The sequence below is a fragment of the Tiliqua scincoides genome, chromosome 4 (genome assembly GCF_035046505.1).
Source record: "Tiliqua scincoides isolate rTilSci1 chromosome 4, rTilSci1.hap2, whole genome shotgun sequence".
NCBI lineage: Eukaryota > Metazoa > Chordata > Lepidosauria > Squamata > Scincidae > Tiliqua > Tiliqua scincoides.
The window spans coordinates 159,726,133-159,740,788 of record NC_089824.1 but is presented as its reverse complement, the minus strand read 5'-3'; positions in this window follow the sequence as shown (position 1 = coordinate 159,740,788).

Here is a 14,656-nt window from a genome sequence, read left to right as displayed (position 1 = left end):
TTCAAGATATAAGAAAGCCAAATTAGCAAGCTGGGAGAACCCAATTACAACAGGGGCCAGATAAATTGCTTCTGGTGGCCGTATTACACCCATGAGCCTTATGTTTGACTCCCCTGTATTACACCATTTGAGCATTTGTCTCAGCACTGCACTTGCACTTGGAAATCATTGACCGGCTAGCAGGAAAGGCACTAATAAGAATTACTATTAGTAGTAGTATCATATCCAAATTACATGAAACACAGTTGTAAACTGGTGTTGAGCAACTGATACAAGTCTCAGACTGAGACCTAAATAAATAATAATAATATTTGATTTTTTTCTGTAAACCGTTTTGTGAACTTTTAGTTTAAAAGCGATATGTTATTATTATTATTATTATTATTATTATTATTATTATTATTATTATTATTATTATATTGGTAGTGAACAATAACAGGACTAAGGTTACTAAATGATCAGGAAAAAAATGTACTGATTGACAGGTTTTTGGGCCTCTAGGCAAGTTCCAGAATCATGCCAGAATTTCTGAATGACAGTTAGCAACATCATGTTCGCATGCAACATAATCCTAAACATATTATCAAGAAATAAACCCAACTGAGGGCGCAATCCTATCCTGCACTAGAACAGACAAGCCAAGAAGTTTGCACTGCATCCAGCACAGGATAGGGGTCCAAAGTGGCGCAGCCAGAGGCAAGGGGAAACTTTAGGCACCCTGGCTCCAATGGGTCTCCTTGGACTTGCGCCACTTCCTGAGGTGGCAGGAGTCCAAGGAGAGTGGAGCAGCTTGAAGCCGCTCCAAACTCCCTGGGAATTGGGGTTGGGATCCAGCATAACTGCTGGATCTCAGCCCACCTCCCTCTCCCCACCTGCCTGCCCCCGAGGCCACCCAATGTCCGCCCTCCCCCTGCCCCGGAATGCCTGCCTCCTGCCTCTTCCCTCCCTCCTCCCCGCCCACCCCAGAGTCTTGCGTCGACCAAGCTCAGCCGATGCAAGACCCGGTGCCTCCATCGGTGGGGAGGTTTGTGCCAGCCTCCACAGGCCTGCACACCCCTGTGTGCCGGCCTTACCGACTCACAATGAGGTGCAAACGTGCCGTATGGCATATTTGTGACCCTCCTAGGCCAGCGCAGGGGACTTGTGCCAGCCCAAATACGTCTCTGGATTGCACTCTGAGTTTATAGGACTTACTTTATAGCAACTGTGGTTAGGATTTGCATTCTTTGTGAGCAGGCTTGAACTTGCTGACCCACGCGCATGCAAGTAGCCAAGGTTAGCCCCCAGTTCTTCATTTCAAATGCTGATGCATGAAGGACTTCATGTGTTTGTTCATTTTATATGAGAAATTTCTATCCTTTCCTTCTTGTAAAATATTCAAGAGGTTCACACTATTAAAACAATAAAAAAGTAACTACCGTCCCTCGAATCCTTTGTCTGGTGCATAAGGTGAATGCAAAAGGCTTGCAGAAGCTGGGCAAACAGATGATGTTCTCAGGCAAGTTACTGAGTTACAGGGCGACACATGTTTGCACAGGAATGTTTGCACTCCAAACAATTCCAGGCGCAATCCTAACCCACTTTCCAGCACTGGCATAGCTGTGCCAGTGGGGCATGTGCTGCAGTGTTGTGGGATTCTTTTCAGCTTGTGCAGCCTGAGGATGTGGACAGACTCCTTTGGAGTGTGAGGCCGTCTGCCTGCCTGTTTGACCCTTGCCCAGCTTGGCTGATAAGAGCTGCCCAGGGTGGACTGGCTGAGTGGACGGGGAGGGTGGTCAACTCTTCTTTGGGGGAGGGGACGTTGCCACCTGCTTTGAAGCGGGCGGTGGTTTGCCCCCTCCTGAAGAAGCCCTCCCTGGATTCCACTGTGTTGAACAACTATCGGCCAGTCTCCAACATCCCGTTTCTGGGCAAGGTAATTGAGCGGGTGGTGGCGGCCCAACTCCAGAGGGTCTTGGATGAAGCGGATTATCTGGATCCTTTTCAATCTGGTTTCAGGCCGGGTTTTGGGACGGAAACTGCCTTGGTCACCTTGGTGGATGACCTACGCCGGGGACTGGACAGGGGGAGTGCGTCCCTGTTGGTCCTGCTGGACCTCTCGGCGGCTTTCGATACCATCGACCATGGTATCCTTCTGGGCCGATTGGCCGAGCTGGGAGTTGGAGGCACTGTTTTGCGGTGGTTCCACTCCTACTTGGAAGGTCGGTCCCAGATGGTGGTGCTGGGGGATGCCTGTTCGACACCCTGGCCCTTGAAGTGCGGGGTGCCGCAGGGTTCAATTCTGTCCCCCATGCTATTTAATATCTACATGAAACTGCTGGGAGAGGTCATCCGGAGGTTTGGAGTGGGGTGTCATCAATACGCTGATGACACCCAGCTTTATCTCTCCTTTCCTCCACACTCCAGGGTGGCGGTTGAGGGCCTGGAGCGCTGTCTGGAAGCAGTGAGGATCTGGATGGGGGCTAACAAGCTGAAATTAAATCCGGATAAGACAGAGGCTCTCCTGGTTCGGAAATCCTCGATGCAGGTGCTGGATTATCGGCTTGCTCTGAATGGGGTTGCACTCCCTCTGAAGGAGCAGGTCCGCAGCTTGGGGGTCCACCTGGACTCGCAGCTGCTCCTGGATTCCCAGGTGGTGGCTGTGGCTAGGGGGGCCTTCACTCAACTTCGGCTGGTGCGCCAGCTGCGTCCGTACTTGGATCGTGCAGACCTGGCCACGGTGATCCATGCTACGGTGACATCGAGGTTAGATTATTGTAACGCGCTTTATGTGGGGCTGCCCCTGAAGACAGTTCGGAAACTGCAATTAGTGCAGAATGCGGCGGCCCGTGTGGTCACTGGAACTAGGCGGTTTGACTCTGTCAGCCCGCTTCTCCGGGGGCTGCATTGGCTGCCCATTTGTTTCCAGGCCCAATTCAAGGTGCTGGTTTTGACCTTTAAAGCCCTATACTGCTCTGGGCCAGGCTATCTTAGAGATCGCCTACTCCCGTACAATCTGGCTCGTCCTCTCAGGTCATCAGAGAAGGCCTTTTTACAAGTGCCGCTGCCTAAGGAGGTACGTGGGGCGGCGGCAAGAAATAGGGCCTTCTCGGTAGTGGCACCAACGTTGTGGAACTCCCTTCCCCTTGACTTGAGAATGGCTCCCTCTCTGGAGACTTTTCGACGAGGCCTGAAGACCTTGTTGTTTAATCAAGCCTTCTGACTTCATGGCCTTTTTAACACCTTTTATACATCTTTTAGTTGCTTTTTACAGGCTTGATTCCTCTAAGTACTGCTGTTTTATGCTCTTTTATTCTGACTTTTATCTGAGTACTGTTTTTATGGGTTCTGCTAATGTGTTTTTTAATGTGTTTTTATCTGTTTGTGAAATTATGTTTTAATCTGTTTTATACGTTGTTAGCCGCCCTGGGTCCCTTTGGGGAGAAGGGCAGGATAGAAATAAAGTTTTATTATTATTATTATTATTATTATCCTGCAGTTGGGGGGCAGTCACAGAGGCCTCCTCAAGGGAAGGAAATGATTGTTTCCTTATCTCGAAGTTGCATTGCCCTTGTGTCGGTGCTGGAAAGCGGGTTAGGATTGAGCCCTCCATCTCTTTATCTAAATGGTTGAACTCAAAACTGCTTAGGAAAAGGTTTATAAAAGCCCTATTAATTTAAGATTACTACTCATGCAACTTGAAAAATATTAATTTCTTCTCTGGCATTTCATTTTTTCCTCTAATCTAAAAAAGGAAAAGAGTTTTTCCTTCTCTCACTTAAATTTAGAGACACTCTTTGCTCTTAGCTCATTTTTGTGAGTAACTTCACACCATTCCAGTCATTTACAGTAGTGAGTGTCCTACCCTGTGAGAAATCCCATTGGTTTTCAACAGGCCTATCAAAAGGATAATGTATTTACCCAGGGTAGCAATATCAGTGCTGGGCTCCTGAAATAAAGGGAATATGTCAGCAGTTGTCAGATAAAATTGTTTAAACACCTTCAGCAAATGTGAACTTTTTAAGCTAATGTTCCAGAGTGTCTGTTAAAAAGATACCATAGCAGCAAAACCCAAATCTCTATACACTACAGGGAGGGGTGGGGAGGACAAAAAACAGGAGCAATAGTGTAAAGCAAATAAATTATCATCTGAGCAAAGGTCTAAGGCATTCATACCCTCACAATGTGAGGGAATTGTGGGATATAAATACATTCAATACTCTGAGGGTAGGTTTATAGCAGATCCACACTTACCCTTTTAGGACAGATGTATCAATGTCAGAACTGGATTTAGCTTTGAAACAACCATTTGTTCCTGTTTCCAAGAGAAGATGACTCTGCCAAGTGCTGATTGGATAGCCCTTATGACAATGACAATGCCACCTCCCCCGTTGGCTGTACATAATACTGATTTGCTGACCCTTCCATACAAAGCAGGAGAAATTTTTGCCCCCCTATATACACACTAAAAAGTATTTTAAAAAATCAATTGACTTAAGAAAAGTGCAAAATAAGCATTTAATGACTTAATGGCTGGCACCTGGAAACAAAGAAGTTAGAAACCACTAAAGCCTATTCTGAAGCACAATAGGCAAAAGGAATAAAATCTGAGTTCAGAGCAGATATGCGGTTTCATTGAGGAGTGAAGCCAGAGGGAAGTCATTGAATTAAAACATGAAGTCTGCTTGTTAGGAGAGGTACATCTGCCTCAGGCCTAAAAATTTTCCGCAGTAACTCAATTTAGAACATTATTTACTCTTTGGAAGGAGAGTGGGAAGAAATAATTCCCTGTGCTTCTTGTTTGAGCATCTAACCCTGCTATTTTCAACCTTTTTCATCTCACGGCATACTGACAAGGTACTAAAATTGTCAAGGCACACCATCAGTTTGATAATTGACAAGGCACACTGCACTGCTGGTTGGGGGTGGGGGTTCGCATCCCCCAATGGCCCTTTTAATAAATGACCCGCCCCCAAACTTGCACAACACACCTGTGGACAAATTGTGGCACACCAATGTGCCATGGCACACTGGTTGAAAATCGATGATCTAACCCTTTTCTGTTGGCATAAATACAAGCACACTGAATATTGGACAAGGAGTGACTGCCTTTTCCATGTGTATGCACTATCTACATAAAGAACAAAGCACTTTGCTCAGAATTCGACTTGAAGCAAAACTGACAACTCCTCTCTCAGCAAGGTTCAGGTTTCCTTACTGAAGCATCAGCACTCCTCATGTCTAATCTTACAAGTTAAGAGTAAAAATGCTTTGTCATTGTGCTGAAAAGCCCTTAGCAGTTCTATGCACAATTTAACTGTATACGCATGACTATAGCTGGGTTTGTCCCTTTGTTTTCAGGAACTGCACCAATCTCCTTATTTCAGTATGTAGTTACCTTACAAGCTGAGCAACCTGGAATAACATGCTTTGAATATCTTCACCAGTATACCAAGTATCTGCTGGCTACTCTAGACCTCCTTGAAATGGATTATGGAGAACAAGAGGCATACTTATTGCATGCACCCACAGCCTTGGAGAATGATCCCAGAGGCTGTTTAACCCTCACTCATTTTAGCAAAGGTCCTGGTTAAGATGCACTGCAGTTGGATCACCAGTTGCCTATATTTTTGGGACAGGTTGTAAAACACTCCCATTGAGTCTTTTATCCTGGGCACAGAGTGAGATGCCTACTACATACTTGGCTTATGTGGAGTCTTTTACTCCCATGGAGTCTTTTATCCTGGGCACAGAGTGAGATGCCTACTACATACTTGGCTTATGTGGATGACAAGAGTGATTTGCAAAAGCCATCTTAAGCTAATGAATAGAACTACATCTGGCAATCCTTGAAATAGAACTGAAGTACACACATAAAAAAATATTTCTAACTGTTTACTATCCATGAAAAGTTTACATTAGACTGAGCCACCTGAGTCTTCTCCCAACATAAATAGAATCTATCAATGCCGATTAAACCATTAACCCTGACAACTGAGGCTCTCCAGAGATAAATGTTATCCGAATGGGATGAAAAAAGAAACTTGGAGGAAAACCGATGTTCTTTGGTAATGCACTTAGGACACATGAACTCATCTTCTTGGGCTCAGTATAATTCTTTGATAGTAATCCACAGTTGCTGTGTGTTGGCTAACACACACAGAAAAGACAAGTCTTTGACTGCATTATCATTTTAGTTTAATAGTTACTATGACATTTTGGTTCACTACAAGCAAAGATCTTAGTGTTCTTAACTAGAAGTGTTTAAAGCTAGCCTGTCATTTAGAAGTTCAAACAACATGAGCTTCAAATGTCTGCCATTTTTCAAGATGATATCTTGAGAGGGAAAATGGAACTGGGAATGGTGGAAGCAGCTCAGAAGACTAAGGGCCCAATCCTATCCAACCTTCCAGCACTGGTGCAGCCTCAATGCAGCCCCAGGGTAAGGGAACAAATGTTCCCATACCTTGAGGAGGCCTCTGTGACTGCCTCCCCACCATAGGATGCAGGGCACACCCCATTGACAGAGCTGCACTGGCACTGGAAAACTGCATAGGATTGGGCACTAAGATTTTGAACTGATGACTTAACTAGCTATATTGATTCAGTTGCTGATGAGTTCGTTGTGGCTGCAATCATACATGTATCTGCATATTCATTTTACTCAGAATGAAAGTCTGAAAAAGCAGTGTTGGGAAGAAGAGGTCTAACCTAGTCTTCTTTTTGATATATTAGTTTTAATACTATGCAATGTTCTCTCCCACACCCTTGGATTTCCTCATGGGAAACATTCAGCCATATATGGGCCCAATCCTATCCAACCTTCCAGCTCTGGTATAGCCACAATGTAGTCCTGTGGTAAGGGAACACATGTTCCCATACCTTGAGAAGGGCCCAGGGGTTGCCCCTCCACCACAGGATGCAGCGCACACCCCACTGGCGCAACTGCACCAGCAATGGAAAATTGGATAGGATTGGGCCCTAGTGTGTCTGTACTAGCCCTGCAATTATTCAGCACCTAATTTTCTGTTTATGTGAACTAGACTAGAGTTTGTTCAGTTTCAGTTCCTAACATGTACATTTTCTACCTAAATGTTCCTGGGTCGTATGAACTCTACAGGTCCACACAGCAACATGCCAGGTACATTAAGTGAAAAATGTTTTAATAAGAACTACTTCTTTCCCAAATAGTCAGAAAACTTTAAAGCACTAAATGCACTTTTGTTGAAAAATAGAATAGCAGCATCATTTTTTCTTATGGCCTTGCTAATGGCTCTGTAATGACAAAGGCAAAGAGACCATTTGTTAAAAAGCAATGCACAGACTTTGCATTCCATTGGCTTTCACTGAACTAGACGCTTAAATACTTTGGGACCCTTTGAAAACTGAAGTCATAATTATTATTTTGACAATATCCCTTTAAAATTACTAACTCCAGGAAAGTCTACTTATCAAGGAAGGCAAGAGGTTCCAAAGTAAATGGACCTTTCAACTTGGTGCTTTTGTCAGTTCTTTTAGGCTGCCAAATTTCATTTTTTTTACCTAACAGTAGAATTCCAACCATTAAGTGTTTTCCATTATACTCCTTATGGAATGTTACTTTTTTTTTATTTTCCAAAGCATTTGTGGGTCGCCAACACCTTCTGTCATCAACCCACGACTGGAATTAAGGGAACACCAGGATAAATAATGCATTGTTTTAAATCCTAAAGCTCTCCAGTCAGCTAGTTTTTCTATAACATGCCTAATCCTTTCCCATGTGAAGACTTTTGACACATCAAAAGTTCATAGTCACAGCTTGCAGTGTTGACTTCTTTAGCCCACTTAACTGACAAATGTGTGCAGATTGTCTCCCTCCCCCCATGATCTTCTAAGATATGGTTAGGACTCTTAAGATGAAAAAGTAGAATATTTGATTAAAAATAATGAGGGAAAATTTTCTCACAGGTCTCCAAGGGTTGTTTTACATATTGATGTATGCTTTTTATTATAAGTTACATTACCATGGAGTCCTGAGAGTTTCTGGGCATTTATATTTGTACCTAATGAAATGTCCGTTATGTGAATTCTCCCCAGAGGAAGAAAGAGTTGGAAAGTTGCCTTTGGTGAGATCTCAGTTGCTTCATGCAACTGAAGCTGGCCAACGCACCAGTGAATGTTCTGAAGTTTCATAAGATTCAGGAGTAAACATGGCTTTCCTAACATAAGAAGGGCAACCTAATCCTACCTAAATGTCTGTGTGCCAATGCAGTGGCACCAGCACATGTTACACTACATCCCACAGGGGATTTTAACAGGTAGGAAGTCTCCTTGGGGTAAGGGGACATTTATTCCTTTGCTTCGTGGTAAGCCTCATGGCAAGGCCTGGAGACTACATTGCCACATGCTTTACAGCATGTTTGAAACAATGGACACTGGCAGAACAGGTGCTCTACTGGTGTGAGAAGAGGTTAAGAGTGGGCAAAAAAACTTGTAGCGTCTGTCACATCCATCCCCTGGGTAGAATCAAGGGGTGGAGCTACAGCCTTGCTGGTGCAGGCTTCCCTGGACTGGGTACGATGTGGAAGAATGCAAGATACTGCGAAAAGTGGTCTGCATGTCCAGTTTAATCATGTCAATGATTTGACAGTCATAAAGGAAGGGGTGAGTCCTGTTACATCACAGGAACCTACACCCAATGTCCATCAATGCAAGGTGTGATGCAGTCTCTGGACCCCATCCTGGGGTTGCTGAGACCTTGGGGAAGGTGAGACCTTAGGGAAGGTGGACCTTGGCTGCTGCTGCTCTCTGTGCTGGCCCTGGTCTCCCTTCAGGTCCCCTCAGAGGCGGCTGGTAGGTATTGGTCCTGAAAGAGGTGGTGCAGCTGGTCTGGAGCCAGAGGTATGATTGGTGGTTGTTGGGGAGTGTTGCCTCTGGAGCCCCTGGCTGAGGTTCTGCTTTGGCCCCTTTCTGTCCCTTGGGTGGCTTTGGGTCAGTCTGGCTGACCTCCAGGGGTACCCACCTGCAGCAGCTGGCCTGATGCTGCTGCACCCCAAAGGTTAGCCCTGGATGTAAGCCCTCCAGGGGCTGTGATCCAATGACCTGTTGTCCAGGTTTCCCCTCAACGGATTGCTAAGGGGGAAGGCTTGGTGCCTGCTTCCAAGATGAGGGTTGCTCCTTGAGGCAGCACCTGTGGGCTTGCCTCTCTCTCTCTCATCACCTCTTCTCCCAGGGAGCCCCATGGCTGGCTTGCCTGGTTCAGCCCCTTCTGGGATCTCATCTGGGCCAAGATCTCACGAGAACTCGGACTGCAGCATAAACCATCCGCGTCCTCCTGCGGCTGTGCAGCGATGCAGTTTGACTGCAGGGTTGCTCTGGTGGCCGGCACCTTGCCCAATGGGCGAGCAAGTAGGTCCCATCAGCCGCATTGGAGCCTTGGCCGGATCAGGGCCGCCACCTCCCCACATCACTGGCCAGCCCAGGTCTCACAGGCCCCCCTGCCTCATCCCTCTGGGTGCCCAGGTGACACAGTCTACTTTTCTCCTTTTGGTCTCCCATTCTTCCTTTCTTGAGCTCTTAAAGAACTGGAAGTGAATGTGGATATTTGGGGGATAATTGTTAAACAATACAATAATTTGGGTGAAAAATTATGAAAAGGCTAGTTCCTGCATTACTGTGTCAAGGTAAGAATGGGTAGCCCAATCCTAGGCTGGCCTTTGCTGCCTCCAGAGCAGGGCTGGGTTGGATTACAGCACAACTCAGATTATTAATTATTATTATTATTATTAACAGTATTTCTATACCGCTTTTCAATGGTATATATGCTTTTCAACGCTTTTCACAAAGCGGTTTGCAGAGAAAATTAAACACTTGGCTCCCTGTCCCAAAAGGGTTCACAATCTAAAAAGATGCCAAAGAACAGCAGCAGACAGCCACTAGAAAAGACACTGCTGGGGTGAGGAGGGCCAGTTACTCTCCCCCTGCTAAATAAAAGAAGAGCAGCCACTTAAAAAGTGCCTCTTACCTTACTTAAGAGTAAGGGGAATTCATTTACCTAAAGAGGTGGTGTAGAGCCGAGCAGCCTGGTGTAAGGCCAGGCCACTTGGAAGGGGGTTAGGATCTGACCTAAGTGCCGGATCCTGGCACCAGTCCCCTCCCGGGCCCAGTCCTTACACCAGCCCACCTGCTGCCCACCCTCCCCCTGGCCCCAGAACACCCCCTGAAACACTCCCCCCTGCCCTCCCCAAGCCCCCGCGCCAGCCTTCCCAAGTCAGTGTTTACTTACCAGGTCTGGGGTTGAATCTGGGAAGAGCAGGCCATCGCATGTCCTTCTGCCATTGCAGCCTGGCCTGAGATGTTGCAGAAGGCACTTCTGCAACAATACCCAGAGTCCCTTGTGCCAGCCTTGGATGCAGTTTGGATCTTACCCTTAATAACATAGGAAAAGTCCTACTGTAGAAAGCCAAACGCCCATCTGGTCCAGCATTCTGTTTCCCACAATGGCTCACAAGGTGCCTCCGGGAAGCTGACTTAGGAGAGAAGCCTTACTTCTCTCCCACCATCTCTCTCTTGCAACTGGTATTCAGACCCATTCTGCCACTGAACTTGGACACAGTGCACAATCATCATGACTGGTAACAATTGATAGACTTGTCCTCCTCGACTTTATCAAATCCCCTTTGAAAGTCATCCAAGCTAGTGGCCATCACCACATCTTGTGGAAACAAGTTCCACAGACTACTTATAGGCTGTGTGAAGTACATCGTTTTGTGTGTCAAGATGTGGGATGGCAGCTATGAAACCTTTTTCTTCTTGCACACATTCACAAATATCTTGCATACATATCACACATGACTGCTATCAGAAAGACCCATGAATTGCAAACTGGATGCAGAAATGGGTAGTCATCCTTTTCTTTAATGTTTATCAGAGTTAAACAGTTCCAAGGTTCTAAATGGCTAATAGCCTGATGAGTTGGTGAATGAATTCTCCAAAGATATACAAATTCCACTAAGGAAAAGTCCAGCCCAACTCCCATGTTAATGTCTCACTAATGACCCAGTTGAATTAAACAGAACAGCTGAAAATGATCAGTCCCTTGTAAATATCACCACATTACAGAAGGAGAGTTGACCTTAGAGGGATTATAATGTGCACACACACATGTGCATGTGTGTGAGTGTTTTATCTCTAGAAGACATTTTCAAGAGGTTGAACATAACAATTTAGGTGCTGACATGAACTGTAAGCAGAAAATCAGCTTGAAATATTAGGCCAATAATATGGATAATATACACCCTTTTGTGGTTCTGCAATCCTTCTAGTAGAATTACTCAGTACCTTCTTCTACCAGCTGCAATAAGAATAGACATTCTGTAGTTTTACAGTCTCCTCTACACTATGGAAATACACTGTATCTTAAAAACAAAAATTAGTTATTTGAAAAAAAAAAGTGATACAGAACAGTGCATCTGGGTTACATTTAGTGAAAGAGGGAGGAAAAAAACACTAGTCTTCTGGTCAACCAAGTTATCATAGAGATGCTTTGAACATTGAATTTTCTAGAGCTGGTGCAGTTGTGCCAGTGGGGTGTGCGCTGCATCCTGTGCTGGAGGGGCAGTCACTGGAGCCTTCTCAAGGTATGGGAGCATTTGTTCCCTTACTACGGGGCTGCAGTGTGGCTACACCGGAGCTGGGAAGTTGGATAGGATTGGGCCCTGAGTGTCTTGTTCTTTCCTTCCTGGAACTGATTTTTGTCTATGTGCCTGGTTTCAAAATCAACTACTCCACCTGGGAAAGAACTTTTCAGTTATCTGCAAGGATGACAAGATGCCTCTTTCAGTTTAACCTGGGTTCACTGTGACTGTGGTTTGCAAACTCTATTCCAGAGAATCCTGGGTAGTTTGAAAGCTTGTCAGTAGTTACTCAGTGATAAATAATGGCAGGCAAGCTTTTAGTTCAGGGATCCTCTTCCACAATGCATTAGGTGTGTTCTGGACAGGTGCATTCTCTATTCATAAAATGCAACGGTTGACAAAGCTGAACCTGCACAGCTAATTCCAGGAGTGGCTCCCATTTTTTTAGAAGAGGATGGTGCACACCCCCCCCCCCGCGTTTACTACCATATGCAATTGAACCTCCTCTGGAGAGTACACAGATAACGTCTATTCTATTTCCACTGAACTCTAGGTAGATGATGGCAGCAGCTTTTCCTCCACCTCTGAACAAAGGGCAGGTGATGCTGACTCTTACTTGCTAAGAACTGCAGCAGCCACCAAGAGGGAAAGGACAGATGAAGGAACAGCAAGTGATACTCCATACCACAACTGACTTATGCATTTGAATGGGCAAGCATTTGAGTAGCAAAGGCAAGAAGAAGCAGCCACCACTTGCTTGCTTACCAACCTGCACCCTGTGGGCTGTGAGGGCACAGTTTCTGTTCCCAGTAGCCATTGCTACTTGATCTTGCACCTGCACAGGTGAATGAGAGAATGAGAAGTGGCAGCAAGCAGCAATGGTGCAAGTGGCAGTGCATGGAAATTGATTTTCATTAAGAAAACAGTAGAAAGAGTTAAGCCTTCCCCCTTCTTGCACTGGAGTTCAGACCTGGATCCCCTCACTTTGTGGGTGCTATTTTTCAAAAAAAGAAAAGAACAGTGAAAATTCAAGCATCTATTTAATGGCACACATCATTTGGCCTTAATGGTGCATTTACATTGGTATACACGTGATTCCAAGTCTCCCTAAATGCAGAGGATGAGGAATGGGGGTACCCATTAAAGGGGCTCTTCAACAGATACTGTTGGCATTATCATCTGGCACTTATACTTTGTTAATCGTATGAAATGAGGATCAGACTACATACCAGACAATTTATTTACAAAAATATCAGATAAGATAGCGTGGAGTTGAAATTGTCTTTAGGAACCCTTGAAGATGATGCTATAATTTACATAAGGATATGAAACCAGGCTAGTAAAACAGCTAAGTCTGAACATTCCCCTTCCCTTGAAGTATGTGCAGCAAAAAGAAAAATGAAGTGTTATTCCTATGACCTCTAACATAGCAGATATACTCCAGAAAAAAAGTTCAAGGGAAAAACCTGATGGGTAGAAAATATAAGCTGCAGTGAAAATGCATGAAATAGCTTATTGTATTCTTATTGTCAAATTTAAGTTTAATAAAATTGAGTATTTAAAAAAAGGATAAGATATCCATTTCTTCCCCCCCCCCCCACATCTAACAGACAAGAATACTTTTCTTTAGAAGATCAAATAAGTATAAGAGGATACCAGCATTTGGATTAATTTTATGAGGTCACATAGTTTGGTAAAAACAGGAGCAAAGGAAAGTAGATGATAATAAAAATACTTATTTATATAGAACATTAAAGTGTTCAAAGCACTAAGAACCCAGTCCTATTCCCTCCCAGCAGGGGTTGGATAGGGAGGCTTCAGAGAGAAAAGGGGATTTAAATTTCCTAATCCCTCCATAAGCATCCACTTTGTAATGGGTCTCTTTGGACCTGTGCCAGTGATTTTGCTGGCACAAGTCTAAGGAGATGGAGGGTGCGGAAGCTTGAAAAAGAGGGGATAGGTCTGGCACATGCCATTGGCACCAGATCCATCCTGTCCCACATCCTCCGTACCTCCCATTCCACCCCTTTCCTGCCCTGTTTCACCCCTCTCCCCTCTTCCACAGTGTTTTATCCCCTTCCCACTCCTGCCACTGCCTTACTTGCTCCAGCAGGTGCTGGGCAGTCCAACCACAGTTGTGGAGTGCTGTTGCTTCTTGTGCTCCACTGCTGTAAAGCCCTGCATGTGTTGGCCCAGTCCTAGATAGGATTGGGAAGTAAGTATGTTATATGAGCAAACCTTATACGGTGACCAATATGAATATTACCATATTGCAGATGTGCAGCAAGGGCTGCTGGTTTTATGAAGGCCATCTCTTGAGTCCATGGCTAAGATAAAATTTGGACCAAGAACATCCCAGCTTATAGCTCATGTCTATGCAAATTGCATCAGTTAAATTGCACACTTTATATTCATATTTATACAGTGTGTTTTCCTGTGACACGGATTACAGTCTGGGAAAAGTAACCTCAAAGAATCTGCAAACATATGTGATAAATTTGTGAGACTCTGTGCGTGTCATCGTCTACAGTCACAGCCAAATGAGTGTCTGAAAAATAATCTTCAACTGATGTTTAAGGTTGTATTGGCTATGAATTCTGAAAGTCTCTCCAGATTCAGGTTTTCACTTTAACTTTATCATTTGGCAAGTTCACCTCACTTTGTGACTGTTAGAAACATTGATGCTTTCCCCCTTATTCAACATCCTAACTTACCCCTCTCCTTGCGCAGTCTCACTCACTCTCCTTTTCCTGCCCATCCTATCACAGGCCTAAGCACATTCATTTATTCTTTACAGCAGCAGTTCTCAAACTGTGGTTCATGACCCACAAGTGGATTGCAACCCAGTTTTTGGAGTGTTGTAGGGCTGGCATGACCCAGAAGCCTCAAGGCATTCTAAGCCATGTCATGCAACAGAATGCCCTGCAATGTTGCTTTCTGGGGCACAGCTGAGAAGTCACAAGGCATTCTGGGCTGCAGTGTGGCCACTGAGGATCATGAAATGTGTCACAGTGGTAAAACGTTTGAGAACCACTGCTTTACAGTATTCACATTAGTTATAT